General features: G+C 40.3%; 1 protein-coding gene across 1 annotated transcript in view; it reads right to left on the bottom strand.

Moving 5' to 3' along the window:
• The window catches only part of LOC148871529 (cationic amino acid transporter 4, vacuolar-like), a 76,952-nt gene that overhangs the window by 30,387 nt on the left and 19,029 nt on the right, over nucleotides 1-27,536 (bottom strand).

The following is a 27,536-nucleotide window of genomic DNA, read 5'->3' as shown; positions in this document are numbered from 1 at the left end:
TTTGTTTCTTACCTTTCCACGAAACCAGATTGCCTCCAACAAGAGTGCAGACTCCTAATGTAGATCTCCCGTCATCTAGGCATCCAACCCAATTAGCATCTGTGTAAGCCTCTAGATTCAACTGTCCATGGTTAGCAAATAGTATACCTCTACCTAGGTGTCCCTTCAGATAAGCAAGAATCCTATCAACAGCCCCAATGTTGAACTCAAGGGGCATGCATGTATTGACTCACCACACTCACTGCATAAGAGATGTATGGTCTTGTCATACATAAATATAACAATTGCCCTAGATGTCTGGTCTGGTCTGATGCATTAATTTTGTGATTCTAATCAATAAGAGTACTAGATGCCTTTGTCCCAAGTTTCCCTACCTCTTGTAAAAGGTCCAAAACATATTTCCTCTGTGAGATAAAGATGCCATACTTTGATCTTGCTACCTCAATGCCCAAGAAATACTTCAGCTCCCCAAGATCCTTAATTTCAAATTCTCTATGTAGATTCTTCTTCAAACTATCAATCTCACTTAGGTCTCCGCTTCACAAACAAAGTATGGTCAGATTGAGTCTGAGTATAGCCAAAAGCAATCAAGGCCTTTTTGAACCCATCAAACCAAGCTCTAGGTGACCGTTTCAAACCATAAAGAGACTTCTTCAATCTGCATACCTTTCCCTTTTCAGCATCGCTATAGAAACCAGTAGGGAGATCTATATATACTTCTTGCAGATCCCCATTAAGAAAGGCATTTTTCACATCAAGTTGGAAAAGGGGCCAAGAGTATGTAGCAGCAAGAGAGAGAAGGATCCGAACAGAGTTCATTTTTGCAACTGGTGTAGAAGTCTCTAAGTAGTCAATGCCATAGGTTTAACTGTACCCTTTTGCAACCAATCTTGCCTTATACCTTTCTATACTTTCATCTACCTTGTATTTGACTATATAAACCCATTTGCTGAAGGGATGAGGGATCCATCATATGGATGGCCGAACCCTGCAGGAAGGTTGGGTGAAATTTCAAAAATTTCTCTCTCCCATGTGGGAATCACATTCTCTATTTTAGAAAACTGCATTTTCAATGATCAATCTTGAAACCAAACCAGACCAGATTTGAAACCAAAAGGGAGGAGAGGGATATACCTGATACAGAGTAACAGTAACTCCCAATGAAGGTGTTCACGCCCAAGGAGAGAACCAAAGATTGCTTCTACTGAAGATGACACGGTGTGTGGTGAAATAGAATCAACAGGACGATTCTTCAGCAAGAACCGAATTCTTCAGCAAGAATGTGATCGAGGGTAGGTGAGCATGACTTCAAATTGCCTTTTCTACCAAAAGGCAATATCAAGAACTGTTATTGATCACTCCCACTGGTGGAGATCAAACTGATAGGGCAGCAAGAGCAGGAGAGAAGACAGTGCAGTCAAACTGTGTTGTCTCTTTCTATAATTCAACAGTCTGTAAGATGATTTGGAGGTTCGCCCTGCTCTTCTATTTATAGCCTAAAGAGAGGTTCTCCTAATCCCATTAGGAGTTTCCTAATCCAAATCTTTTATTTGGATATGGACTCTCTTTAAGAGATAAGGATAATCCCTTATCTTATCTACAAATAAAGGTCAGCCTTCCTAATCAAATTAGGAGTTTCCTGATCCAAATCTTTATTTGGATCTAGACTCTTTGAGTGGATAGGGATAATCCCTTATTCTATCTGTTGATCTAAATCCTAGAACCACCCTCTTTTAATTAATCTTATTAAGCCAGTTCGAATTGGGCTTTAGGCCCATTAAGTCTAATGTGCTCACTAGCCCCTCAATCTGCTACCCGGTTAGTTATCCTTGTATGGAGTGGGACCTAAACATTGATCTACACATCAGCCACATGGGTTCAGCCCAGCCTCTGTTACAAGGCCTGGCCAAATTCACTATAGGAGACAGTGAACCCCTGAGTTCATCACCATGGGCTCTTTATGGGCCCAACATTTACACTAAATTGTCCTTGGGTCAAGCCATCTTATAAAAACCCAAGGACTGCGGGCGGATGCAAGATTAGCCCATCAGGTATTACCCTCAATGGTTTTACACTTAACCTTTCAGCCCATAATGATCAAATACTGCTCGACAAGAGAGGACCTCTCCCTCGGTTGCAAGGCATAGTGCTACACTCTCTACTTACATGTATCCCGGGAATTAAAACCTTTTGCAAGCATTTTGAAACCATAAAATATATGTATATCTTTATATAAATATATTTTGCAAGACAAATTTCAACGGTTGAAATCAATTGCCGGCAGTTTTGGTTTCCATCAAAGAGAGTGCATCCCCGATCATTCACCTGTCACTATGATCACTTTGTGGGCTCAAAAAAAGGTGACACCCATAGTAACATACCGACTCCCAGAGGCTGGATCATAGCAACAATATCTTTTCTGATTTTCTGCATACCCAAGGAAAACATACTTCTTTGCCTTCGGATCAAGCTTCGAGCGATGAGGACCAAGAACATGTGCAAAGCAAACACAACCAAAAACCTTGACAGGAATGTGGAACATCTCCTCCTCAGGAAAAAGGAGGCTGAATGGGGTGCTATATCCAAGAACACGAGAAGGCACTTTATTAATCAAAACGACTGCTGTGAGAACTACATCACCCCAAAATCGAACTGGAATAGTAGATGTTATCATCATGCTCCTCACAATCTCAACAATATGTCTGTTTTTCCCTTCTACTACACTATTTTGCTGTGGAGTGTAAGAACAATTGCTCTGATGAATTACTCCATACTCTAATAGATACAAAGCAAGATTCTTCTCAAAATACTCCTTGGCATTGTTTGACCTGAACACTTTCACTCGTACCCCAAACTGTGTTAGCACCTTCTTATGAAACTACCGAACCAAGGATGGCACCTCATCACGGGATCCCATCAAGTAAATACAAGAATACCAAGAAAAATTATCTACAAATAAAAGTAAGTATCTGTAGCCACCCATAGAAGGAACATGGTATGGTCCCCACACATCAGTATGAATAACATTAAAAGCAAATGAACATCTTTTATTACTAGCTTTAAAGGAATGTCTACAATGTTTTCCAAGCTAACAACCTTCACACTCTAAGCTAGACATATTAACAAACTCAAATAACTTTAGAAATAAGAAACGCAAAGAAGAAAAAGACAAATGTCCCCACCGATTATGCCAAAGCATAATCTGAACCATAGACTTTGACTCAAAATCCCTGCTAACATGATGAATCTGATGATTGGGAAGTACATCCAGACGGTAGATTCCATTCACCTCACGACCGCTCCCAATAGTCCTCTTTGAAACCAGATCTTGCAAAACACAATGGCCAGGAGAAAAAATCACTGAGCAATTCAAATTCTTGGTCAAACTACTAAACGGTAACAAGTTAGTACTTAATCTGGGTACATGAAGGACAGAGGGTAGGGAAATGGAATTGGTTATCTTGACAGACCCCTTCCCAGCAATGGGAACATGAGATCCATCAGCTGTGGAAACTCTATCTCTGCTAGAGCATAGTTGGTAAGAGGAGAAAATGGTGGAAATATGGGTCATATGCTCTGAGGCTTCAGAAACCCAAGGAGGTCCCTCCTTACCTGTAGTAGAAACATAGTTTGTAGAGGCATGTGAACTACCTGTATGGGCAAAAGAAGTAGAATGCCCACCACCAGAACCACCTGTACCTAGCTGTCCACTTGATAACGGATTATGGCTGACTGTATCTCGTTGACTAAGTAACTGCCTATATCTCTCTAGATTGGTCCTCACTGCAGCAGTTGCAACAGACTCCAAAGTAGCTGTAGTAGGAGGTCCAGGAAAGTCACCAGTTACTACCACGTTCACATTTCCCTTCTTGTTTTTGAGTCTATTCGGCACAAGGTGAGGGTGAATCTTCCAGTAGGTATCTCCTCGTGTGTTTAGGCTTCTTACAGTAGTCACAGATCAGGTCCTTCTTATCTTCCTTCTTGATTTCATTTCCACCCCTGTCTCCACCCTGTTTAGGTTTCAAAGTACTAACCGTAGCCGATTGCTCAAGGCCCGAATGCTTCGTCATCACATTCCTCCTACTCTCTTCTCCTAATACAAAGGCATATGCCTGAGAGAGAGTAACACTAACTCTGGAAAGGATATGTTGCCATACTTTGGTTTAAGGCCAGCAAGAAATTCAAAGACTCTATTCTTCTCTAAGAGCTTCTGGTAGGTTGCTGCATCCTTACTACTTTCCCAAACCACAATCTCCAAGTGGTCAATCTCCTGCCTTAGGGTTTTAAGGGTCGAAAAATAAACAACAATAGGTTTATCTCCCTGTCTAGTAGCAATAACCTGGTTTCTCAACTGGTAGGCCCTAGCAACGTTCTCACTCTATTAATAGGTTTTTGCAACCCCATCCCAAATTTCTTAGCTATATTAGCCCACAAAAAGTTTTTACTTGTATGGGGCAGCATAGAATTGCATAATCAAGTCATTACCATATAATTTTCCTGTACCCATCAGGAGTAGTTAGTCTCGGGTTTCACTTTCTCACCAGTCATATATCCCAACTTCCCATAAGCACCAATGGCCATCTTTGCAGATTGTGACCATTCTAAAAAGTTTGTAGCATCTAACTTAACTGTAGTGATGGTCCCAACCCCAAAAAGGTCTCTGACACCTCCTCCCCCTTTGTCCCATTTCACTCCTCGGTTTGTTTTCAACTTTGTGACCCTCCATTATTCCCAAAAAAGGGTTAGAAGGTCACTTTAAGATGAAAAAATATGAAATAATCTTCTTCAGGCACCACAAACATCCTTCTGGTACCCTAGATACTCCTCCCACAAAAGATTCCTTTTCTGTGAGAGCAGGAGAAGAGAGAGAAGAAGTAGTTGCTCCTTCCAGAGGCCTCCAAAACAGGTGGAACTTGAACCGCCCCCTTTAGAAAACTCCAAGAAACCCAACAAAACTAGGGCGCCACTTCCTAGGTCAAAATTGAAGAGTCCTACAAAAACAGGACTCTCCCCTTTTCTCCAGTTCTTCCTGAATTTGGTGGGAAACCCTAGACCAGCTACAAGACAAAGCAGATCCACCAAAAAAAATCCAAAAACTGGGCTTACCTAAGGTCTTTGATCAGCCTCTCACCTCACCATGCAGTTAGCCGATCTAGGGCTGCATGATGGAGCAGCTCAAGAAACCTTCAGCTTGCTCTGATACCAAGTAGAAGTTGATGAAAATTGTTTTTGCGTGATCTTTGTAAAGAAAAGAAGAAGTTGAAGAGTTTCTTTTTTTTTTTTTTTGATCAATAACACTTTCATTAAATCATCAAATAGAAGATTTACAAGAGGAAGACAAAAACACTTATCTTCCAAGAGCAACAAAGAACCTCAAGAAAAGGAAAAAAAGGAAAAAACACTAAAGTTACAACTTATCCCAAAACAGTGAATCCCTTTCTGCCCCTTGTTTAGCTAAACCGTCAATTAGGGAATTAGCCGATCTTTTAACCCAACATATCTTAACTTCCATCTCCCACACCAGCCACTTGAATTTCCTCCTCTCATTGTTGTACTTCCATAAGCCATTGTTATCTTTAATCAGCCACCCTATCACCACCTCTGAATCCCCTTCAATTATGAGTTTCCTGATGTTCAACTCCTTAGCTTGCCGAACTCCTTCCACAACTGCAAAGATCTCAGCTCTAAGGGAGTCACCCACTCCAATTGGTCCTGAGAACATGGCAGAAATGACCCCATTCTCATCCCTAAAAACACCCCCAATCCCCGATTGTCCCAGATTTCCCCTACTACACCCATCAAAGTTTAATTTCAAGAATTCACCAGGTGGAGGCGTCCATGCCACACTCATTACTGACTTGGTCTGTGTGCAATTTGCAATTTCACCCCACTTCCTCAACATGTCATCCACAGTGTAATCTGTGAATAGCTCCAAAGATTTCAGCCACTGTACAACCCTAATATGTATGATAGCCCTCAGATCTGCTGCTCCTCTCTCAGCTTCTGAGAATATCCTAGAGTTTCTTTCTTCCCAAAGTGTCCAACATACTGCAGCCCTTAATCCTCTCCACATAGTCCTTCCCCTTTTTATCCGCCACCAGAAAAAAGAAGGGGAAAAAAGGCCCTGCAAGTCTGATGGAGGATTCCAGCTACATCCAAATAGGGAGAAAGCCCAATCCCAAATTGACCTCGCAAAATGGCAAGACACCAGTAGGTGAAAACCAGTATCCCCATCCGCTTTACAAAAAACACACCAATGAGGTGACAAGCAAGTATTGGGCCTCTTCTTTTGGAGTAGATCACCAGTGTTGATTCTTTCTAGATAGGCTTCCCAACAAAAACTACCAACCCTAGGAGGTATTGCTCTGCACCAAAACCTCATCAACAGAGAAAGGGGGGAAAGTAGGACTGGTGGACTGACTTAAGACTTTGAAGAAAGAAGCACAAGAAAAGATGCCATTGGGGGTAGGTGTCCAAATTCTAGAATCCGCCCTAGTGGGGTCTAAGACAACATTATCAGAAGTTGAAGAGTTTCAGCAAGAGAAAGAAGAGAAAAGAATGGGATGTCGCCAGAATTGAATAGATCTGGCCACCCCCCTTTTGATTTATATACTTTATAAAAAGAATAGAAAAGTACAATGATACCCTTAGTAGGTCGGCTACTTGAAGTAGCTGAACAGTCACTACTTAACTTAACATAAACTAATGGGCCTAAGGCCCAATAACTTCCTAACTGCATTAAGTAAATAAAAATAAAACAAAGCTGGGCCAAATAACATAAATTCGGCCCAATCTCAACATATTATGAGCCTTCACTATAAATATCTGTGAAAAGTTTTGGGTTGATGCAGGTATACATAGACAATAGACATGAAAATTAATGTCTTAAATGCTTGTTTTTGTGCCTAGAACTCTAAACCAAGTAATTCAAGAATTTATGTTTTTTTTCTTGAAAATCAGGTGACTGCCTTAACAATATTAACCCATGATGGATAAAATGTATAATGTATCACTTCAAAACTATAACTAGAAAAATCAGCATTCAACTCTAATTAGGTGAAAAAAATATTAAAACATAGATATACTTAGTCAAGAGATCATTTTTCTTATAACTCACACACAGATACACACACACACACACATATACATATATTTGTTGTCTAGGCGATGCCTGGCCACCAATAACTAAACTGACTAACCCATGTTAGGTTGGATAAGATGCATCATTTCAAAACTATCTCTGAAATTTAGCAATAGACTACAAATAGGATTTTAGTAAATCTGGAAGCAGTTAGGTAATACCTCAAGGAACAATCCCAAAATAATGAAGTTTTCAAGGAAAGTGGAAGTCTGGATGTGAGACCACAGTCAAAAAAAGATATATGTAAAAAGAAAGGTAAATTATTTATTCCTCCCTTTGAGTTTTAGTCAAATACCAAGACCTCCTTCTGGGTTTTCCTATAAAAACATTAAATGCATTTTTGCCGTCTCAAATTTTTATTTTATTTTTCTGAGCCCATTTTCAAATTTTCATTCTCACCTTAACATTATGGCAAAGAAATTTGTCCCTTCAAGAAGTATAATAAGGGTGTTTTCATCCATATAAGATATAAGAAGGTTCCATAAAAAGGGTAAAATAGGCTTTTGAAAAGTTTTGAATGTCATCTGAACACTTTCCATCTTCACTAAGATTGTATTTGATAGTAGAGAACCAATTGCCAAATGCTGAAAAGTTGCTGTTTTAGCAGTCATGGTCGTTCACTTGCACCTCCAAACCAAACCTCTGAACACCTAAAATACCCTAGACTTGTTAGCATTCAAGCTAACCCACTAAGCACATTTGGAGGTATCAGATGAAATTCACTTTCCAATCATGCCCCTTTATGAAAATAAAAACCCCAACTCTGCCCGCATGTCTTAAACCCTTCCTCCCCAAACCCTAAATCCTTTTTTCCTCTTCAGCATTCTCTCTTGCACAACAGTGCCAACTGGTGATTCTCATTGAACCATATTGGTGGTCAGGAATGAAAAATATCAGATGATGACTACACCTTCACCAGTAATCGTCTTCCATTTTTTTTTCATTTTTCATCATTTTCCCCATTTTTGTTCTAAAAATATGTCTTCACTGCGGATTAATCAAGGAGATGTCTCCATTGATCTTCCTCTACAAAAGGTGTGTCTCTCCCTCTCTCATTGTGGTTACTATTTTGTCTTTCAAATTGTCTGAATATGTTCTTTTGGTTTGTGAGGAATCATTGTTTGGAGTCATTCTTGAGATGGATCTGGTGATAAAGTTGCTTTGTTCAAATCGTTCTTGTGCATATGTGTTGCTGTGTTTAATGTATGATTTATTTAATTATACTTGATTTTATTTTTTATTTTATTATTATACCATTTTATTGATGTCAATTATTTAATTTACTTATTCATATCATAATCTTCAGTGTTAAAAACATTCACAAGTATCAAACAGATTCATTATGAGGGGTAAAATTGTGAAGTACACATTTCCCAGAAATAACAGCATTTGGATCACTGAACAACTTCATTGCATTCAGAGTTCTGCAAAAGCAGAAAAGCAAATTTTCTTGGGATTGAGATCAGAGCTTTTCCATAGGTTTTCTTGCTTTCCAGATTTCAGAGCTTAGATTTATTGAACACCACCTAAAGCCAACAGTCCATTAAAAGAGGGGTGGTATAAGTGACTTAACCCCAAACCACAAGGGATCAATAAATGAATACAAGGAATAAGGCTGCAAGCAGCCCATGATTTGAATTCTCTCTCAATTCTCTTGTGTCTTCTTTTCTTCTTCCACCATCTGAACTGTTCACACTCACTTTTCTTCTCTAAATCTTAGATTAATCTCAGCTTTTTTCCTGTCTTTGATTTCCAACTGGGTACCAGAGCAGGTTTTCTCTCTTTCATCCTCTTAAAAGGACCCATACTCCTCTAGGACCATCAAGGTGTATAGGGATCAAATAGGCTGATTATTCTTTTCTTGTTTTCACCTGGTTGGTAGAGGTTCTTGGAGAGATTTGGTTGTCATTTTCAAGGCCAGATCTTATGACAGGAGTCGTTGCCTAAGATCTTATTACAAGAGAGGTAAGACCCAGTTAGGATGAACACCAAGGAGACAGATTGGGGCTGGCGCTCAGAAAGTTTTGGCATCTTCTGGACTGATTTAGAGATTGACCTGCATTGGAAGACCTAGTGTAGAGGCTGGTTGGAGCGATTAGCAGTTTTCAAGTTTCTCCTGGGTTGTAGGGTTGGTGAAACTCTAGTCCTATTCTGAGTTCATGACTGTAGATAAAGAGATTGGAGGTTGGTATATCTTTTTATTGTTTACCAATTAGTAGAGAACTGGACCAGGCATAGAACCGGAAAGGGAAAGGTTCACAGGTCAGACGTTCAACTGAGGTCAGACCGTGATGGCATAAGATGTCTACATACATACTATGGATCACATAAATAATATATAATATATTTACTAATGCCAACATGCTTGAATGTGGTAAATAGATGACTAGTTCCTTAAGTTTTAAAGCAAATGATGAGGGTTTGAGCCTCTCAACTCACATTTTCTTGCCCTTAGCATTTAAAATTTCCATTCATTTAGTGACCCAGGTGGTTTTGTGAAACCCGGACTGGTTCTCCGGTTAAACCATCCGGTTAGTCAGTTTTTTATGAGTTATAGTTTTAAGGCATGACTGAACTGGCTAAGGGGCTCAGGTCATAGTCTCACCAATCCAACCAGCTGGTCCAGTCTGGTTTTCTAAACACTATTGTTTACAGTAAATTTTTATCTGATATTTTGATCAATGGAGAAGTTTGGAACTAATTCCAAGCATTACTCAGAGTCCAAGATGTTTCCAATGGGATTTGGATGGGAGAAATTATTTGGAGTAGGCAGTCTATTCAGATCTATGTTGGTAGTTGTGGTAAATTGGGATATTTAATTGGCAGTACTAAACAACTAGACAAGTCTGAGGCCTCCTATGAGAAGTGGACTATCTAGTGATCTATTGGCTGGTGAATTTCATGCATCCACATATCAACAAAATCTATTTATGGATGAATACAGCCAAGGAGATATGGGTGTGGAGAATCTAAGAATGATGTGTAATTTTATAATAGTCCCTTTTGTACACTTTTTTTGTAATCTATAGCCTTTGTATTTGTTCCTTTTCTCTTTTAGCCCTTTATGGGCATCTTTATAATTTTACATATCTTCTCATTTAATAGAGGCTCTTTCAGGGTGGTGGTCAACTATTCGATTGACATCCTGAAACTGTTTGTCTTCCTCTTGTTCAATCTCTCTAGTTGTCATGATATCAGAGCATAGCTTTCATTCTTGGTTGTTACGACTGTGATTAGGGTGTTCAAATCAACCTGTTAGAGCTGCTAAAGGTTTCTCTTTGTGACTGTTTTGATCAGTACAAGATGAGCTACGTTTTCTGGGAAAAACACCCTTTGAGTCATCTTGTTCTCTCTCTTGATTGGCTTATCTTTTGGGGCTGAGATTTTGCATCATGGGTATCCCTAACCTCATTGTTACACCTGTAAAATCTCGTGGAAATTGGATTTTTCCGGAGGGAGTTATGATCTGAATAAGAGGGGTCATTTTTTCTGAAAAAGACGCATACCAGGTGAGTTTGTGTCGCCATGACCTACTTTAGATGTTCCACTGATTGGCTTGAAGATTTTCTAAAGGTTTTTGATCCCTACTTTAGTTCAGCAGGCCTGTAACCTTCCATTTTGTTGGACTGTCAGACCTAAAATCTAGTTGTTTGGATTATTGTTTTCAAGAATCACATTTTATTTGGCTATTAGTCATTTTTTATAGTGTTTAGAAGACTTTCTAATCAATATTACCTGAAGAACTGCTTCCTGTTGGTCCTTCTCAGACTTGGACTCATTCCTGTTATCATTCTAGACTGGAAACTGTCAACCTAGATGGCTGATAAGGGTGATGTCATACCTGTGAAGTTTGATGGAACTAACTACAAGGAAAGAAAAGGGAGGGGGGATAAGGGGAGCCTTATGTGGAAGTTCCATTTTGTTTTCTTTGTCGAGGAAAAAGGTCTGGAAGGTTATCTAAATGGTACAATTACTAGGCCAGATGAAGCTAAAGAAAAAGGCTTTTCAACAATGGAAAATTGGTGTCTTGGATTCTATGTTCCATTGAAACTCGTATTGCTATACCCATGAGAAGAATTATAACTTCTTTTGACGTGTATGCTTATCTGAAATCTTTGCATATTGTCAAGGAGATAGGAAAATAAAAGAATATTATGCCGGATTTTTGGACTTGTGGGCTGAATATGAGTTACTAAACATTGACTCTTCTGATCCTCCTGAATGTGTTGAGTATCTTTAGAAACACTTTGAGAAACGAAAGGTGAATCAGTTTCTAATGAGGCTTAGACCTGAATAGTGAATATGAGATAATTAGGGTTGTATTTGGTACCATTGCCACTTCTACTTGCAATGTTTTAAGTTGATCAATACAAATTTTATGAGAATATATATATTTTTTTCTACCACAAATGCTTTGAGTTATCAATACAGCATTGGGTACCATTGCCATTTCTTTAGGAAACATCAAATTTGGTGTTTCTACTATAAATACCAACACCTAATCTAATGCCTATATTTTTTAGTGGAAGTGGTTATCTGATTTGATGTGACAAGACAATTTCTCAAAAATTTATGTTAACCAAACAAAACTTTGCAAGTAGAAGTGGCAATGGTACCAAACACAACCTAGGTCTAACATTCTAAGCTAAGGTACCCTTCTAGACTTGGACTCAGTGATGGGGAAACTCCTGAGAGAGGAGACCCAACTTTTGATTTGTCAACCAGAAAAGAGAAGGGTGAAGAGAGAAGAGAAGAGAGGAGAAAAGAAGTTTGAGAGCCAAAAGGTCAAGTTGGCGGCACCAGATCTTGTATTTATATTAGGGCAACCATAAAATAATAGGAAATTACAACAATACCCTTGTGGTACTAACATTGAACGTAAAACAACATTTTAACACTCCCCCTCAAGTTGGGACATAAATGTCAACCATGCCTAACTTGTCACATAAATCATTGTGTTGCAAGTGATGTAAGCCCTTTGTGAATACTACAAGTTGCTCTTCGGAACTCACATAGGGTGTACACACTTCCCCTTTGACAACTTTTTCTCTGATAAAATGCTTGTCCACCTCAATATGCTTGATTCTATCATGTAGAATTGGGTGGGTAGCAATATTGATGGCAGCTTTGTTATCACAATATAAAATCATAGGTCCATCAATAGTAAATCCCAGATCACTCAAATTTTTTAACCACAATCTTATCCACTCCATGAGACATTACCCGATATTCAGCTTCAGCACTAGAACTAGTTTGATTTTTGCCCCTCCCTATGACTAGGTTCCCTCCCACAAAGGTGCAATAGCCACTAGTAAATTTCCTATCATCTAGTAATCCTGTCAAATTTAAATCCATATACACTTTAACCTTCAAATGCCAATGCTTTTGAAACAATAGACCAACACCTAGAAATTTCTTAAGATAACTGAGAATTCTTTCAATTGCTTCAAGGTGGGTGGTCTTAGGGGCATGCACGAATTGACTAAGAACACTCACAACATAAGTGATGTCTGGCCAAGTCATAAACAGATATAATATCCTTCCTATAAGCCACTAAAATTGCTTAACATCCTTGACAAGCTCACCCTAGAAATCACCTAATTTGTGATTAGGACCAATAGGGGAATTAGTTGGTTTCACTCCCAATTTTCCTGTATCTTATAACAAATCTAGAACATATTTTCTCTAGGAAATGTGTTCCCCTTTTGTGAGCGGGCAACTTCAATTACGAGAAAACATCTTAAAGGACCTAGATCTTTTACCTCAAATTGTGTAGCAAGGAACTCTTTTAACTTTGGAATTTCATCTTTCCAATCACTAGTGATAACTATATCATCAACATATACTATTAGGGCTACAATTTTACCTTCCCCTGTCTTCACAAATAGTGTATGGTTAGATTGGCACTACTTATAGCCTCTCTACTATATAATAACATGAAACGTGTTGAACCAGGCCCTTGGTGATTGTTTTAGGCCATATAAAGACTTCTTCAACCTACACACTTTTTATTCATTGCCTTGATCTTGGAAACCAAGAGGTTGCACTATGTACACTTCTTGATATCTAACTAATGAAGGTCCCAATCAAGATTTGGCTAAGAAAAAAGGACTCTAATAGATTTCATCTTAGCAATTGGTGCAAAAGTCTCTACATAATCTACTCCATACACTTCAGTAAACCCTTTTTTCCACTAATCAAGCTTTATACCTATTGAGTTGGGCCTAGTTGTTTTTATTCTTATTTTAATTTATTTAGTTAGGAAGTTGTTGGGCTTTAGGCCCATTAGTTTATGTTTTTAAGTTGTGACTGTTCAGCTACATTAGTAGCCACCCTACTAAGGGCATCCTTGTAATATCTCATCCTTTAAGTTAAGTATAAATTATAATGAGGGGTTGGCGGCTAGGGTTTATCTAAGAATCCTGGTTGACTTCCAACTCTTTTCTCCTCCTCTTTTCTTTTCTACTGCTGAAATCTTCATCTTCCTCCTCTCTCCCTTCACAAGGAATTCAACTAAATCTGCAATCAGTGATTTCTACTTGGTATCAGAGCAGGCCAAAGGTTCCTTGAGTTGTTTTCTCATGCAGCCCTAGATCAACCGACTGCATGGTGATTTAAGAGGCTGATTGAAGATCTCAAGTAAGCCCAGTTTTTGGATTTTTTTGGTGGATCTGTTTGCCCTGTAGCTGGTCTAGGGTTTCTCATCAAAATCAGGAAAAACTAGTAGAAAGCCTTATGTGCTGATTCGGCCAAGCTTCTTGTGAAAGGAAGAGGAGAAAGTTGGGGGTTTCAGCAATAGACAGAGGAAAGGGAAGAAAAGGAGAAGAAGGTCAACTAGGATAGTGATTCATAACCCTAGCCGCCAGCCCCTCATTCTATTTATAATTAACTTAAATATGAGATATTACAAAGATGCCCCTAGTAGGGCGGAAACTCAAACTAAGTACTTACACTTATCTTAAAAATAAAATACTAATGGGCCCAAGGCCCAACAACTTCTTAATTTAAAAGAAAACAAACTAAACATAAATCGGCCCACTCAACACTCATCAAAATCAGGAAAAACTAGAGAAAGGGTAAGAGTCATGTTTTTGTTGGACTCTTCAATTTTGACCTAGGAAGTGGTGCCCTAATTTTTTTGGGTTCCTTGGAGTTTTCTATAAGGGGCGGTTCAAGTTCTGCCTGATTTGGAGGCTTCTAGAGAGAGCGGCTGCCTCTTCTCTCTCTTCTCCCGTCCCGCAGAAAAGGAATCTTTTGTGGAAAGACAGTCTAAGACACCAGAAAGGTGTTGTTGATTCCAAAAATGTTTCGTTTGATCTTCTTGCATATTTCAGTTATTTTCTTTACACTTTTTGAGAAGCATGGAGGGTCACGGAGTTGAAAATAAGCCTGGGAGTGAAATGAGACCAGTGAGAGGAGGTGCTAGAGACCTTTTTGGAACTGGGACCATTACTACAGTTAGGTTGGATGGTGCAAATTACTTGGAATGGTCACAATCTGCAAAGATGGCCATTGGTGCTCGTGAGAAATTAGGGTATATCACTGGTGAAGAAGTGAAACCCGAAACTAGCAACTCCCAATGGGTACAGGAGAATTATATGGTGATGACTTGGTTGTGTAATTCCATGTTGCCCCATATAAGTAGAAATTTTTTATGGGAAAATACATCTAAGGAAATATGGGATGGGGTTGCAGAAACTTATTCATAGAGGGAGAATGTTGCTAGGGTTTATTAGTTGAGAAATCAAATTATTTCTCTAAGGTAGGGAGATAGACCTGTTGCAACCTATTTTTCAGCCCTTAAAACCCCGTGGCAGGAGATTGACCATTTAGAGACATTTGCTTGGGAAACCACTAAGGATGCAACTACCTATCAAAAACATCTAGAGAAGAATAGGGTGTTTGAATTTCTTGCTGGCCTTAATCCTTAGTATGATATTGCAAGACGACATCTTCTTTCCAGGAACAGTATTACTCTCTCCCAGGCATATGCCTTTGTGTCAGGGGAGGAGAGCAGGAGAGATGTGATGATGAAAAATCTTGTTTCTAATCAATCTGTCATGATGAGTAATGTGAAACCTAAACAAAGTGGAGATCAGGGTGGCAGTGAAATCAAGAAGGAAGATAAAAGAGATTTGATTTGTGATTACTGTAACAAGCCTAAACACACAAGAAATACTTGCTGGAAGCTTCACCCACATCTTGTGCTGACTAGACTGAAAAATAAGAAGGGAAATGATCACATGGCAATTACTAGTGACATTCTGGCCCCTCCTACTACAACTGCTTTGGAGTCTGTTGCAGCTGCTGCAGTAAGGGCCGAACTTGAGAGGTATGGGCAACTTTTGAATCAGCGGGGTACAGCCAGTTCTAGTTCAGCAGCAAGCGGACAACAAGGTACAAGTGGTACTAGTGGAGTCCACTCTACTTCCTTTGCTCACACAGGTAGTTCACACATCAATGCAAATTATGTTTCTACTTCAGGTAAGGAGGGACCTCCTTGGATTATAGATTCTGGAGCCTCAGAGCACTCCCATAGCTCTACTATTTTTTCCTCTTACCAGCTTTGTTCTGGTAGAGATAGGGTCTCCACAGTTGATGGATCCCATGTTCCCATTGCTGTGAAGGGATCTATCAAGATTAGTGATTCTATTTGTCTTCCCATTGTCCTTCATGTTCCTAGATTGAGCACTAATTTGTTATCTGTTAGTTGTTTGATTAAAAACCTGAACTGCTCAATAATTTTTTCTCCTAGTCATTGTATTTTGCAGGATCTGGATTCAAAGAGGACGATTGGGAGTGGTCATGAAGTGAATGGGATCTACCTCCTGGATGTGCTTCCTCCTCATTAGAGTCATCATGTCAGCAGGGTTAGTGAGTCAGGGTTTGTGGGTCAAATTATGCTTTGGCATAATCGTTTGGGCCATTTACCTTTTTCTTCTTTGAGTTTTTTGTTTCCAAAACTTTTCTCGTCTGTTAGTTTGTCAAGTCTGGAGTGTGAAGGTTGTCAACTTGGAAAGCATTGTAGACATTCATTTAAACCTAGTAATAAAAGGTGTTCTTCTTTTGATGTTATTCATTCTGATGTGTGGGGACCTTACCATGTTCCTTCTATGGGAGGCTATCGATATTTTGTCTTATTTGTGGATGATTTCTCACGACACTCTTGGATTTACCTGATGAGATCCCGCGATGAAGTACCATCCTTGGTGAGGCAATTTCATCAGATGGTGCTAACATAGTTTGGAACAATAATAAGGGTGTTTAGATCAGACAATGCCAGGGAATATTTTGAAAAACTCCTTGTCTCATATCTGTTATAATATGGTGTTGTCCATCAAAGCAGTTGTCCCTACAGTCCATAGCAGAATGGTGTTACAGAAAGGAAGAATAGACACATTGTTGAGATTGCAAGAAGCATGATGATCACATCTACAGTTCCAGTTCGTTTTTGGGGTGATGTAGTTCTCACAACAGTATATCTGATTAACAGGTTGCCCTCTCAGGATGTTTTGGTGTGTCTGCTTTGCACATATCATTGGTCCTTACCACTCGAAGCTTGATCCCAAGGCAAAGAAGTGTGTCTTCCTTGGATATGCAGAAAATCAGAAAGGGTACTACCGCTATGATCCAATCTCTAGGAGCTAGTATGTTACCATGGATGTCACTTTTTTTGAATCCACATACTTCTCAAAGAATCCTTCTCAAGGGAAGTGTTTTGGGGAAGTGAGTCAGTAGTCTATTCCTCCCCCAGTTCCAGTCCCTGTGTCCCTATGTCTATTCCTCTCTTGAATCTATGTCTATACCCAAGGGTGTTAGTGAGGCTCTCTCCAAACCTGAGTGGAAGACAACTGTGCAGGAAGAGATGGAAGCTTTGATTAATAATCAGACATGGGACATTGTGGATCTATCAGAGGGCAAGGAGACAGTTGGATGCAAATGGGTTTACACAGATATAAGGCAGATGGAAGTATAGAAAGGTACAAGGCAAGACTTGTTGCAAAAGGGTACATACAGACCTATGGCATTGATTACTTAGAGACCTTTGCACCAGTTGCAAAGATGACCTCTGTTCGAATACTTCTTTCTCTTGCTGCCTCATACTCTTGGCCCTTGTTTCAACTTGATGTGAAGAATTCTTTCCTAAATGGGGATCTGCAAGAGGAAGTGTATATGGATCTTCCTGCTGGCTTCTACAGTGATGCTGAAAAGGGAAAGGTATGCAGGCTTAAGAAGTCACTTTATGGCTTGAAACAATCTCCCAGAGCATGGTTTGACAAATTCAAAAAGGCCTTGATTGCCTTGTTTATGTGGATAATATTGTTGTCACAGGGAATGGCCTAAGTGAGATTGATTGTTTGAAAAGGAATCTACATAAAGAATTTGAAATTAAGGATCTTGGAGAACTGAGATATTTCTTAGGCATTGAAGTTGCAAGATCAAAACATGGAATTTTTATCTCTCAAAAGAAGTATGTCTTGGATCTTCTTCAAGAGACAGGGAAGCTTGGAGCGAAGGCAATCGGTACCCCTATTGATTAGAACCATAGAATCAATGCATCAGAAGGTGAGCCAGTAAAGGACATTGGGAGATATCAGAGACTTGTGGGTCGGTTGCTATACTTGTGTATGACAAGACCAAACATTTCCTATGCAATAAGTGTGGTAAGTCAATACATGCATGCTCCACGAGTTCAGCATTGGGAGGCATTTGACAGAATTCTTGCTTATCTGAAGGGACACCCGGGCAGAGGCATATTGTTTATTGATGATGGACAGTCGAAACTAGCGGTTTGTACAGGTGCAGATTGGGCAGGATGCCTTGATGACGGAGATCAACTTCAGGATTGTGCACCCTTGTTAGGGGTAACCTTGTCTCGTGGAAGAGTAAGAAACAAACAGTGGTGGCAAGATCAAATGTTGAAGCTGAATACAAGGCCATGGCACATGGAGTTTCAGAACTTCTCTGGATCCGTTCCCTATTAGAAGAAATTGGTTTACAGGCAGAATAACCTATGATGTTGTATTGTGATAACCAGGCAGCAATTAACATTGCCCATAACCCTATCCAGCATGACCAAACTAAGCACATTGAAGTGGATAGACATTTTATCAAAGAAAGAGTGATTTCTGGAGAAGTTTGTCTTCCATACATTGCTTCTGATCTACAGCTCGTTGATGTTCTCACAAAAGGTGTTGCAAAGAACAAGCTGGAGCATGATCTACGCAAGTTGGGAATGTGTGACATTTACTCCCAACTTGAGGGGGAGTGTTGAGTTGGGCCTAGTTGTTTTTATTCTTATTTTAAGTTATTTAGTTAGGAAGTTGTTGGGCTTTAGGCCCATTAGTTTATGTTTTTAAGTTGTGACTGTTCAGCTACATTAGTAGCCGCCCTACTAAGGGCATCCATGTAATATCTCATCCTTTAAGTTAAGTATAAATTATAATGAGGGGTTGGCAGCTAGGGTTTATCTAAGAATCCTGGTTGACTTCCTACTCTTTTCTCCTCCTCTGTTCTTCTCTACTACTGAAATCTTCATCTTCCTCTCTCCCTTCACAAGGAATTCAACTAAATCTGCAATCAGTGATTTCTACTATACCGTTCCATTGTGCCATCAACCCTACATTTTACTGTAGAAACCCACTTACATCCAATTGGTTGCTTTCCTTCAGAAAGGTCCACAAATTCCCACATAAATTTTTATGTAACGCATTGATTTCTTCTTTCGTTGCATTTGTCCACTTAGGCACTAAGAGAGCTTCTGCCACATTCTTAGGAATAGAAGCACTATCAAAGGAAGAAAGAAAGGCATGAAAAGAAGGTGAAATGTTTTCATAAGAAACACAATGGGAAATGGGATGCTTAGTGGTACAAGACCTAACTCCCTTCCTTTGAGCAATAGGAAGATCTTGGTCATTAGAAAAAAAGGTATCAATAGCAATAGGATTAAATGCATTAATGGGAACAAGGGTACCTAGTTGGGTATGATCCACCCCTAGGGAATTCGATGGCATTGGCAATATAACTTCCAGATGCCCCACAACTCTTGAACTTAGCTGGCCTTTGTGGCGGCAAAAGAAAACATGGAAGGGAGGACGATCAGGAAGAGGAGGGAGCTGACTCCTCATTTTTACACTCCCCCTTAGGAGAAACAAGAAAGTAAGGCTTATCTTCAAAGGAAAGTAAGGAGGGAGTTGAACTTGTATTGCTTCATCCCTATGTTCTTCAACTATAACTAAAGAAAAGTGGGGTTGAAGTTTTTACCATCTTTATTTATTTATTCTTGTTATAATAACTGTAGAGAACATTGATGTGGGCCCCATAGCTATGGTCCCGTAGGGTAGAATGTGTTCTAGTCATCCTAGGGTTAGCTGATGGTCAGTTGGTTAAGGTTCTGTCTTTTCCATGTAATGAGCATAACCTATAAATACTAAATAGAAGTGGCAGCGGCAGAACATTAAGGTTCTGTCCCTCCTTTCAACCCTTGTGTTCTACTGCTCTCTCTTGTCTTTCTCCTCTATTCTCTATAATTTTTCTTCTAGTTTTGAACCTTAAATCTATTAGGGTTCAAGGCTGATAGCAGTCTTGAACGTCTACTTGGTATCAGAGCTAGGGTTTCTCATGTGAGTCTAGTCCAGCCAACCACATGAGAACCATCTAGGGCTGGAAGCTGAGAAAGTAGAGTTCGTTGACTGGTTCTTGGAGATTGCCAAAGGGTTTAGCAGCTGTTGAAGACTTGCCACGGTTGCAGAGTGTTGGTGATCAGGAAGAATCAGAGAAGGCTAGGGTTCGGGTAACCTTGGAAGGCAGCGAACAACATTCTCTTGTAGGTTATTTTATTTTCTGAGAGTACTATCAGAGAAGATAGGTTGGACCTATCTAGAAAGGGCGGCCGAACCACTCTAGGGTTTTCTTCTTTCTATTCTCTAGGGTTTTCTCTTAACCTTGCGGCAAACCCTAATGCTGGGCTGAGCCTTGTGATCTACTTGTGAAGCTCTTCTTAAGTTTCTCCTCAGCATTGATCAGTTTTAGGGTTTCATATTAACCCTACTACAAGTCTTATCTGTACGGTACTGCTTGGAATGTGCGGCTGAGAATTTTTTTTTAAGGACTGATTAAAACCCTAATTTTGCTTCAGCATATCAGATTATTCTCCAAGCTGTTTTCAGATTTTTTGGGGGGTTTCGAACTCTTTTAAGGGGTGAAAACTGTACGGACTGTTGCTGTTGTGTTTGCTAATTGGTTTCAGATCAGACTTATACCTGTTTCATGCACATATACCGTGAATACAGATTGGTTCTATACTGATTTTTTATTGTGATTGATAGTCCAAGTGTTGTTCTTTGACTGTAGTAACCCTAATTTTTTAGACTACTGGTTCTTGACCGAAATGGAGTTTAAGAATCAGGCAGAAGGCAGTTTTGGGAACAACAGTTATGGTGGTGTTTCTGAGATAGGTTTTCAGATTACAACCGTAAGATTTGATGGATCAAACTATTTGGAACGGGCCCAATCAGCCATGATGGCTATTGGGAAAAGGGGTAAAGTAGGGTATCTCTTGGGAGATGTGAAAACACCCTCCAAGGGAGACCCCACGTATACCAAGTGGGTCCAAGAAAACTACTTGGTTATGACATGGCTGTGTAATTCTATGCAGCCTCATATCAGCCGAAATTACTTGTGGGAAAAGACAGCCAAGGAGATATGGGATGTTATGAAAGAAACTTATTCCCAACCCCTTAATGTTGCTAGAGCATATGAATTGAAATGTGAAGTGAATACTCTTAAACAAGGAGAGAAACCGGTTTCAGTCTACTTCTCTACCTTGAAGTCCCTGTGGCATGAGATTGATCACTTAGAGACTCTTGAGTGGGAGAGTCCCAAAGATGCACAGACCCATAGAAAGCAAGTCGAGACAAATAGGGTGTTTGAGTTTCGGGCAGGTCTGAATTCAGAGTATGATATTGTGCGGCAATAGATTTTGACTAGAGATAGTGTGACCCTCTCCTAGGCATACTCCTTAGTGCATAGTGAAGAGACTAGGAGGAAAGTCATGATGCAACCTCAGCCTCTTACACCGACCCTTGTAGTTATTAAACCCAAACCAGGGGGTGATTCAGAAAGGGACAGGAAAAAGGAAGATAAAAGGGATGTGGTATGTGAGCATTGTAAGAAACTCAAACACACAAAAGAAACATGTTGGAAGATGAATCCTCATTTGGTCCCAGCAAAGTTGAGAAGCAAGAAGGGTAATGCTCATGTGATCGTGACTACTGATTCAGCATCCTCGTCTGGCACAAGAGGCACACCCTTAGAGACCTTAGCTACAGTTCGGGCTGCTCTAAACAGTTGGAAAAGGAAGTTGGGAACTCAGCTCAGCCATCGCGGTCACCATCAGCCCCTGCCACATCTGCTTTCTAAAAGCTGAACCACTGTAGTCGAAGTAGCAGAAAAGAGGAGAAGAAGAAGAGATGCTGGAATGTCAAACTGTACTAGCCAGTCGACCATGCTACTATTTATATTTGAATGTAGTACAAGATACAAGAAAGTACTGGAATGCCCCTGATTAGTGATGGGACACCCAGTTAACTTAAAACATTAAACAGGCTTAGGCCCATTAACACAGGCCCAGTTACAGGATAACTTAAACTTAAGTATGGGCTAATAAGAATTCTTATCAGTCGAACACTCATACAAAGAGACATCATTCTAACATTCTAACACTCCCCCTCAAGCTAAGCATGGATATCAATCATGTTTAGCTTGCTAAGTATGTCCCTGAACTTTGTTGTTGCCAGTCCCTTAGTCAATACATTTGCAATTTGCATCTTTGATGGAGAATAAGGCACACAGAGTTCTCCTGAAACAATTCTCTCTCTGACAAAGTGTTACAATTTCAATATGTTTTGTCCTGTCATGCTGCACGGGGTTGTTGGCAATGTTGTTAGCAGCTTTATTATCACAATACAGCCTGAGAGGACTCTCAGCCTTAATACCAAGCTCATAAAGAAGAGTTCTGAGCCATAACAGTTCAGCAACCCCGTGTGCCATAGCTCGGTATTCTGACTTTGCACTTGATCTAGCCACAACATTCTGCTTCTTATTGCGCCATGTGACAAGATTTCCTCCCAAGAATATATAGTAACCTGAGGTTGATTTTCTGTCTCCAACAGATCCAGCCCAATCAGTATTAGTGTAGGCTTCAATTTCAAATCTGTTGTTTTTCCTGAATAGAATTCCTTTCCCTGGGCAAGTCTTCAAGTATCTGAGAATTCTTTCCACTGCTCTCATACGAGGGATCTTTGGTGAGTGCATGAATTAACTGACAACATGCACTGCATAGGCAATGTCTGGCTGAGTAAGGGATAAGTATATCAGTTTTCCTACCAATTTTTGCTACCTCTCTTTATCACAGTATTCCTCACCCATTGATTCTTGTAGTCCATGGTTCGGTTCTATTTGTGCTGGCCTGCACCCCATCATGCTTGTTTCCTCTAGGAGATCTAGCACATATTTCCGCTGACATATGTAGATTCCTTCTCTTGATCTAGAAACTTCAATTCCAAGAAAATATCTCAGATTTCCCAGGTCTTTGATCTCAAATTTTGAAGCTAACAACTCCTTCAGCCTCTTCATCTCTTCCACATCATTTCCAGTAATCAACATATCATCCACATAAACAATGAGAGCCCTAAGTTTTTCATCCTGTCTCCTTGTAAACAATGTATGATCTGCACTGCTCTGAGTGTACTCCACTTTCTTCATGGCCATACAAAGTCTCTCAAACCATGCCCGGCGACACTGCTTCAAACCATATAATGCTTTCCTTAGTTTACACACCTTCTTTCCAACATCATAGCCAGGAGGAGGTTCCATGAATACCTCTACATGAAAATCACCATTTAGGAAGGCATTCTTCACATCCAGCTGATGGAGTTCCCAAGAGAAATTTGCTGCTAGTGACAGTAGAACCCGAATTACGTTGAGCTTTGCTATTGGGGCAAAGGTTTCCTTGTAGTCAATTCCTTCCTTTTGTGTGAATCCCTTTGCCACAAGTTTGGCCTTGTACCTCTCGATTGACCCATCTTCCTTGTGCTTTATTGTGAATACCCACTTGCACCCAACAGTGCCTTTCCCCTCTGGCAAGTCCACCAATTCCCACGTTCTTGCTTTCATTAGGGCTTTCATTTCTTCATTCATGGCTTCTTTCCACCTTGGATCAGATGCCGCCTCAGAGTACCTAGAAGGGACACATACAGAGGAAAGAGCAAACATAAAGGAATGATAGGCAGGAGATAAGTGTGAGTAAGAAACATAATCAGCTATGGGATGTTGAGTGGTACAAGAACGAACAGGCTTACGGAGAGTAATAGGAAGATCCAAATCCGAAGCGAGAGAGTTAGAATTACCTTGGATTGCAGAGACGGATTGATCTGAGTTCAACTGGTTGCAATCATGAGATTGAGGGCCCTTCTTCCTTCTGCTGTATATATCTCTTTTTCTTGCCTACTGGAACCTTCAAGAGCATCTGCTGTATCGGGAGAAGTAACTGGCACAGTGGGAGCTTCACTAGGTTGACCCGGAATGTCACAGCTAGGAGTAGTGGAAGGTGATGAAAGGGGAACAAAAAAGAAGGGAGAATGAGAATCCTCTTCCAACCCACAAGTCTCCCCTTGAAGAGGATTCTGAGAAGACTGGAAATAGGGTTGAGAATCAAAAAAGACTACATCTCTGGTGACATTTTTTCTTGGAGACAGGATCATAACACTTATACCCCTTTTGTATAGGAGAATACCCCAAAAATATTCCCTTCATAGCCTTGGGATCTAGTTTGGTTTTCTTTGGATCCTTCACATGTATGAAGCATGTACAGCCAAAAACCCGTGGAGGAAGAGGAAATTCTAGAAGAGTGGGACACAAAACAGAGAAAGGGGTCTTCATACCCAATACCTTAGATGGCATCCGATTATCAGGTATGATGCAGTGAGTATAGCTTGAGACCAATATTGCTTGGGCACTTTGTGCTGGAAAAGTAGGGCTCGGGTTGTCTCCAATAGGTGCCTGTTCTTGCGCTCAGCAACCCCATTTTGCTGAGGGGTGTAAGCACATGATGATTGGTGTAACATGCCTGCATCTTCCACGAATGAGTTCAGGGATCTTTCAAAGTACTCAGCTGAAATGTCCGACCGAAATTGCTTAATCTTCTTCTCAAATTGTGTTTCAATCATCTTGCAAAAAATCACGGTTACCCGTGGAACTTCATCACGTCCTTTTAACAGATAAATCCAAGTGCACCAAGAATAATGGTTAATAAAACTGATAAAGTAACGGAAGCCATCAATGGAAACAATGGGTGAAGGTCCCCAAACATCAGAATGAACCAAATCAAAAGGAGCTTGAATTTTATTACTAGAAATTGGATACATTGTTCTACATTGTTTTGACATTTGACACACATCACAAATTAAACTTTGACTTGGAATTCCCTTACATAATTCTACAAACAACATTGCTAAAGAAGAGAAAGACACATGACCTAGCCTAGCATGCCACAGGTGCAACCTATCTATTGACTCCACACTTTCCGGACTAGTAGTAGCAGAAGCTTGTAGGGCTGAGCTGATGTCTGCATCAAAATAGTAGAGGCCCCCATACTCATGACCACTCCCAATCGTTCTCCTCGTCAATTTGTCCTGGAAAACACAATGAGAGGGAAAAAAAGTTATACTGTAGTTCAAATTTTTTGTAAGCTTTGAAACAGACACCAGATTTGAGGTAAGACTAGGAACATGTAGGAATGATTTGAGTGAGAGATCCTTGCTTAGGTCAATTACCCATTTTCCAGAGATGATTGAGAGAAACCGATCAGCCACTCTCATCTTATCCTGGCCAGACAACAAATGATATGAAGAGAATAAGGAAGACATATGTGTCATATGGTCAGTGGCTCCGGAATCAATCACCCAAGAGGTAGTGTAGAGAACACTGATGTGGGCCCCACTGCAGTGGTCCACACTGTGTTCGTAGGACAGCAGTGTAGTTATTTGTTTCAGTTATAGTAGTGTCAGTTTGAGTCAGTTTGTTAATTCAGTTGTTATTTATTTCAGCTTTTATTTACTTTATTTATTATGTAAGTACAAAGGGCAGATGTGTCCTTTCCATTATGTACTAAACATAACCTATAAATATTAAGAAAGTGGCGGTGGCAGATCAGTAAGAATCTGTCCCTCCTTTCAACAACTTGTGTTCTCTTGTTTCTCTTCTAATCTCTCTCCTTTCTCCCTCTTTTTTCTTTTGTTTTGCAAACCTAAAACCTATTAGGATTCAAGACTGATTATAGTCTTGATCTTCTACTTGGTATCAGAGCCTATCTAGGGCTTCTCATGTGTGTCTAGTCCAGTCGACCACAAGAGGACTAGCTAGGGCTGGAAACCTTGAAGAGGTTTTTCGGTGGCTGAATCTTGGAGATTACTAGGAGAGGTTCGCAGTAGTTGAAGACTTGTCACGGCTTGCAGAGAGTTGGTAATCAGGAAGAGGCAACGAAGGTTAGGGTTCAGGTAACCCTAGAAGACAGTAAACCGTAGTACATAAGTAAGTTTTTTTACTGAGTTTCAGAGACTGCAATCAGTCGAGATAGGTTGGACCTATCTAGAAAGAGGGGCCGAACGGTGTTTAAGTTTGTTTCTAGGGTTTGACTGTTGGGCCGAACCCCCCTCTTCAAAGGTGATTAGTTTTTAGGGTTTCATATTGCCCTACGACAAGTCCCACTTGTGCGGACTGCTTGGTGAGTGCAGCCGAGCACTTACTCCAGACCTACAGTTGAAACCCTAATTTTGCTCTTGCAGCAGTGGACCCCACAGTAGTGATTTCAGAAAATAGCATCTCAGATTGATAGGCTGCCTGGTACTGTGCATGCCGATTGATTTCAGATCAGATTTGAGTTGATTTCTTGCATATACTGTGATAGACGATTGATTTCAAATCAGATTTTGGTTGGTTTCAGATCGGATCAGATCAGATTTGTGTTGGTTTCGGATCAGATTTCAGACTTGCTTGTTTGACTCTGTTTTCTGGTATAGCTGCTCTAACAGTTTGTAGCCACTGAATCTTGATCAAAGATGGAGTTTAAGGGTCAGGGAGAAAGTAGTTTTGGAAACCACAGTTATGGTAGTGTATCTGAAACCGGGTTTCATATTACAACTATGAGATTTGATGGGTCAAATTATTTGGAGTGGGCGCAATCAGCCATGATGGCTATTGGAGGAAGGGGAAAATTGGGTTACCTCTTGGGAGATGTGAAAGAACCTTCCAAGGAGGACCCAACATACACCAAGTGGGTTCAAGAGAACTATTTGGTTATGGCATGGCTGTGTAATTCTATGCAGAAACATATCAGCCGAAATTATTTGTGGGCAAAGACAGCCAAAGAGATATGGGATGTTGTGAAAGAAACCTATTCCCAACCCCTTAATGTTGCCAGAGCCTATGAACTGAAGTGTGAGGTGAACAACCTTAAACAAGGAGAGAAGCTAGTTTCTGTCTACTTCTCTACCTTGAAATCCTTGTGGCATGAGATTGACCATCTAGAGACCCTTGAGTGGGAGAGTCCCAAAGATGCACACTCACAAAAAGCAAGTCGAGACGAATAGGGTATTTGAGTTTCTGGTTGGTTTGAATTCAGAATATGACATTGTGCGACAACAGATATTGACAAGATATAGTGTGACCCTCTCTCAAGCATACTCCTTGGTGCATAGTGAAGAGACCAGGAGGAAAGTCATGATGCAGCCTCAACCCTCTTTCCCAGCCTTGACAGCTATTAAACCCAAGCCAGGGGTGACTCAGAAAGGGACCGGAAGAAGGAAGATAAACGGGATCTGGTATGTGAACACTGCAAGAAACCCAAGCATACAAAAGATACTTGTTGGAAGCTACATCCTCACTTGGTCCCAGCAAAACTAAGAAATAAGAAGAGTAATGCTCATATGGCAGTGAACACTGATTCAACATCCTCATCAGGCACATCCCTAGAGACTTTAGCTGTTGTTCGGGCTGCCCTCATACAGTTGGAAAATGAAGTTGGGAGTTCAGCTCAGCCATCTCAGTCACCATCAGCTCCTGCCACATCTGCATTTGCACATTCAGGTACTCGAGCCTCAGCTTACCATGCTTCAACTCCAGGTATACTGATCACACTTCTTATCACTTGTCCTAAGGCCGAGATAGAGTATCCATTGCTGATGGCTCTCTTGTTCCCATTTCGGGCAAGGGGGACATCAAGCTATCGGATGCTATCTCTTTATCTTCTGTCTTGCATGTTCCTAAGCTTGATACTAACCTGCTTTCAGTTCGTAGTATTACCAAACACATGAACTGTTCAGTAACCTTTTTCCCT

The sequence above is a fragment of the Nelumbo lutea genome, chromosome 2 (genome assembly GCF_056320005.1).
Source record: "Nelumbo lutea isolate HS-2025 chromosome 2, American lotus-T2T, whole genome shotgun sequence".
Taxonomy (NCBI): Eukaryota; Viridiplantae; Streptophyta; class Magnoliopsida; order Proteales; family Nelumbonaceae; genus Nelumbo; species Nelumbo lutea.
The sequence above is the reverse complement of the archived record's forward strand: the minus strand, read 5'-3'. Positions and strand labels throughout refer to the sequence as shown.